General features: G+C 40.9%; 1 protein-coding gene across 4 annotated transcripts in view; it reads left to right on the top strand.

Moving 5' to 3' along the window:
• The window catches only part of LOC143292883 (cGMP-dependent protein kinase 1-like), a 341,515-nt gene that overhangs the window by 194,280 nt on the left and 142,235 nt on the right, over nucleotides 1-5,000 (top strand). The window lies entirely within an intron of this gene.

Raw genomic sequence — 5,000 nt, 5'->3', positions numbered from 1 at the left:
CTAACGCCATTGGTCAGTTCCATACTACAGACAGTTGTAAGTAGCGGGTTACGACCATACTAGGCTCCTCCGTCAGATCAATGCAGCTGGCTCCTCTGGAATCCAGAATCGATTCTTCTTCTTATTATTATTTTATTTTATTTATTTATTTATTTATTTTTTTTTTTTTTTGTCGAATGAAACCTTTAGACATGGTTTATGTAAGACACTGGCATTGGCTCTCACTCACACGTACTCACACTCACTCACCCACTAACACACACACACACACACACACACACACACACACATACACGCAAATACACGCGAGCGCACACGCACACACACACGCGAGCACGCACGCACACACATGTATGCGTGTGTGTGTGTGTGTGTGTGTGTGTGTGTGTGTGTGTGTGTGTGTGAGTGTGTGCACGTATGCGATTGTACGTGTGTGTGCGTGTGTGTGTGTACGTGCGTGAGAAGAGAGAGAGAGAGAGAGAGAGAGAGAGACAGAGACAGAGACAGAGACAGAGACAGAGAAACAGAGAGGCAGAGAGAGAAAGATGAGAGAGGGAACGGGACAGAGATACAGAGAGACAAAAACGTCAAACCAGAGACAGATAGAAGGGTAAACAGAGAGAGTTGTGCTTGCTGTTTTGATTTGATTCGAGCTGAAGGCTTCGTTGATGTTTTCTTTCAACAAGATCGTCAATGAAGCGTGGAACGATGCTGGCAGGCCGTAGATGTACGGATGTATGTCGCTGGGGGTTCGGGGGGGTGGGGGTGGGGTGGAGGGGTGGGGGTGGGGAGGTCGGGGGGGGGGGGGGGGGGGGTCTGGAGGGTTTTGAGAGCGCTCGATGTCTATCTGTGTGTCTGTTTATAAATAGGTCTGTCTGTCTCCGTCTCTATGTTTGTCTGTCTGTCTGTCTGTCTGTCTGTCTGTCTGTCTGTCTGTCTCTCTCTCTCTCTCTCTCTCTCTCTCTCTCTCTCTCTCTCTCTCGCTCTTGTAGAGGTAGGAGTAATTAAAGTAAATTGACACAGTATTGGAGTTCCGGTTTTTGTGGCGATATATCCTGTATCCTAAGTTGTTAACCTTCCCTAGATGCAGCGCGGTCTTGTTTTTCTTTTTTTTCTTTTTTTTTCTTTCTTTTTTTTAGGTCTGCAATCAATAAACAGTTATGATGACAGCTTGTTCGTAGAGCTATCCATGCAAAGCAGTCCCCTTTTTTTTTTTTTTTTTTTTTTTTTTTTGGTCATCATCGCCATCTTGTTTCCGACCACTAGAGAGGAGTCTTCTTCTCTTCCTGGTTCTTCTGTTACCACTGCCCATTGCCATCAGACGGTTGTCAGGACTTCAAGCAGTTTCTGAAGACGTTGCGCGTGAGGCCCTGAGAGGGTGGAAGAAATCGGTTATCTTGTACTTGAGGAGGGAGGGGGGAGGGGTGGGGGTAAGGGGGGGGGGCTGACTCACGACTAGTTTCATCACCTGGGGGCGGTCACAGGCTGGACAGCTGCAGAAATAAACAACAACAAAAAATTTTGTTTAAATGTTAAAAAAGAAAGAAAGGGATAAATCCGTTACCGCCAGTATGATCTCAAACTGGCGTTCGAACTGACGTAGACGAAACCTTCTCCAATACTTTATTTGGATAGCAGATACCCATCCTCGAACGCAAGCCAGCATTAGACGAAGTATCAACCACCAATGACACTGTGTCGGTTTTTTTTTTTTTTTGTTTTTTTACTAGAAATAAATCCACTTCAGTATGATCTTAAATCTCAGACCGGCATTGAACGCAAACGAAACATTCTCCAATATTTTATCTGGCCTACAGTTACGCATCCTCGAACGCAAGTCAGCATTAATTTGAATAAAGCATTAACCATTATCTAAACTGGCTCGGGTTTTTTTGTTTGTTTGTTTGTTGTTGGTTTTTGGTGTGGTTTTTTTTGTTTGTTTGTGTGTGTGTGTGTGTGTGTGTGTGTGTGTGTGTGTGTGTGTGTGTGTGTGTGTGTGTGTGTGTGTGTGTGTGTGTGTTCCTTAAGACTAGGAATGAATACATTTCAGTATGGTCTTAAATCTCAAACTGGCATCAAACGTAGACAAAAACTTCTCCAATACTTTGTTCGGACAACAGTTACCCATCCGTGAACGCACGCTAGCATTAATATGAATAAAGCATTAACCATTATTCAAACTGGGTCATTTTTTTTTTTTTAAAGATTAGGTATGAGTACACTTCAATAAGGTCTTAAATCTGAAACTGGCGTCAAATACAGACAAGACCTTCTCCAATATTTTATTTGGACAATAATTACCGATCCGTCAGTGAACGCAAGCTGGCACTGAATAATGATGATAATGATAATAATAATAATAATAATAATAATGTACATTTATTAAGCGCCCTTTCTCTCTCAGAGCTCAGGGCGCTTTACATGAAAGAGAAATAGTACAAGTTACATCAAACATTCATGACCAATCTTTCTCAAATACTCCTCTCTCCCCCTCCTCCCTCCACTCACACTCTCCCCCTCCCACTCTGCATGCATCCAAAGTGAGCTGACATGGATGGTGATGGAGAACAAGGAAGCTGAGAGTGCTTATAGATAGGTTTTTTTTTTTTAAAGAGTTTTTAGTGATGAGCGAAAAGCAGAAATAGAATCAGATGCACGGATATGATGAGGAAGGTTGTTCCAGATGTGAGGAGCAGCAAAGAAGAATGTTCACCATAGGTTAGGTTCTTGTCTTGACACGAGGAAGTTTCAAAAGGTAACAGTCAGAGAAAGAGCGGTGAATAAAGCATGAACCTTTGTTCATTTATCTATTTATAGTCTGTTAATCTAGGATGAAGAAAATTAGACAGAAAGCTTTAACCATTGATTAAAACTGGAACCTTTAATGTGAATTTTTTTTTTTTTTTTTTTAATATGAAGAATAGAAATTTCTACAATTCAGCTTGCTTAAATGCCTTATTTTATCGCGGGATTGAACACCGGTTGATAGATGAATAATCAAAAGAAACAGACAAACAAGGAAAATAAAAAAACTCAACAATGATAGGTCAAATATGCAAACTGTACGTAGAATCAAGTGCGATATTGTTCTGAGGTTGTATTGGCTCAGAACAAAACTAGAATGCTGACAAAAACAAAAAAAAACAAAAAAAAAAAAATCTTTCGCCAAATCCCTCTACCCCTTCTCCCTCACACTCATTCCCCAGCCTTCCCTGCCTTCTCCACTTCATTTTTTCAAGTCAAGTCGTCTGCTAGGCCTTTTAACCGCCACCTAACCCCGGCGCCAGTGCCAGCCAAGTGAAGTCAGTGGCGTAGGAATACAAGTAGTCCGCTCACTTCTCGTTCCTTTTCATCATGCACCTGGCATGAATTTCACCTGCCACCCCAAAATTAACAACAACAACAACAACAACAACAACAGCACACACACACACACACACACACACACACACACACACACACACACACACACACACACACTACCAGAGAGTACACGAAACAAACAAACAAACAAAAAAGAAAGAAAGAAACAAGAATCGTCTTTCAACCCCCCCCCCCCCCCTTTTTTTTTCTCCTTTTCTTTGAATACAAGCGAAAGGATTTTCCTCATCCTTTCAATTTGTACTCGCCGCGAAGAAGTCGAAACTTGATGGCATGCAATCCTACACTAGCCATCCACCCACCTAGCAAATTTGAAATGGGAATGAGGTCGATAGTGTGGGTGAGTGAAGTGGAAAAACAAACGATGGAGAGAGAGAATTAACGTTTAAAAAAAAAATAATAATAAAAAAGAGGAGAGAAAGTGTGTGGGTGAGTGAAGTAGAAAGAATCAAAAAAGAGGAGAGAGAGAGAGAGAGAGAGAGAGAGAGAGAGAGAGAGAGAGAGGGGGGGGGGGGTGAGTGAAATGGAAAGAAAAAAGAGGAGAGAGAGAGAGTGTGGGTGAGTGAAGTGGAAAGAATTTAAAAAAAAAAAAGAGAGAGAGAGTGTGGGTGAGTGAAGTGGAAAGAAAAAATAGGAGAGAGAGAGATTGTGGGTGAGTGAAGTGGAAACAAAAAAGAGGAGAGAGAGAGAGTGTGGGTGAGTGAAGTGGAAAAAAGGATAGAGAGTGTGGGTGAGTGAAATGGAAAGAATTTAAAAAGAGGAGAGAGAGAGTGTGTGTGTGGGTGAGTGAAGTGGAAAGAATTAAAAAAAACAAACAAACATTTATTTATGGATTTTCTTCCCAAACTCTTCTGATGCTCAAAATTACACAGTAACAAAACGTTCTTGCACTCCTAGTTTGAACGCGAATAGATGAAATAAAAAGTACAAACAGGGAGATAATGTAGAGAAAATTACAAGAAAGAGTGAGGTTTTTTGTTGTTGTTGTTGTTGTTGTTGTTTTTTTCCTTTCAAAATATCAAAAGCCTAGAAAATAATATGCACCCAAAACTGAAAATGACGGCGATAATACAGAGCATTGGCCAAGAGATTTTCGGAAAAAAAGTGTGAAAATTCAGAAGCAGAAAAAAAAAAGAGAGAGAGGGGGGGGGGGGGGAGAGATTTTTCAATAACATGTAACATTTTTCCGAACTTGTTTATTTCTGCTATAGTCAATAATTTGTATCAGAACCCATCTTTGAAAAGAAAGGAAAAAATCCTTCACCAATTGGTGCACACGACAATCACAACATGCAATAAAAAGAAAGTAGCATGAACAGCGGTCCAGCTAAACAATAGAAGAAATACTAGCAGCACACACACACACACACACACACACACACACACACACACACACACAGAGATTGATAGAGATTGTGTGTGTGTGTGTGTGTGTGTGTGTGTGTGTGTGTGAGTGCGATAAATTGATAGAGATTGTGTGAGAGAGAGAGAGAAAGAGAGATAGATTACAGCACATATTGTGTGGCATCATTTCTATTATACGTTTGCTTTGCCGCACATGATGTGATTTCTCTTAATGAGATAATAAAGTTCTGCTTATTTTATCTTATCTTCCGAGA

Source organism: Babylonia areolata, chromosome 18 (assembly GCF_041734735.1).
Source record: "Babylonia areolata isolate BAREFJ2019XMU chromosome 18, ASM4173473v1, whole genome shotgun sequence".
NCBI lineage: Eukaryota > Metazoa > Mollusca > Gastropoda > Neogastropoda > Buccinidae > Babylonia > Babylonia areolata.
Note: the sequence above shows the minus strand (reverse complement) of the source record. Positions and strands in the feature narration are given on the sequence as shown.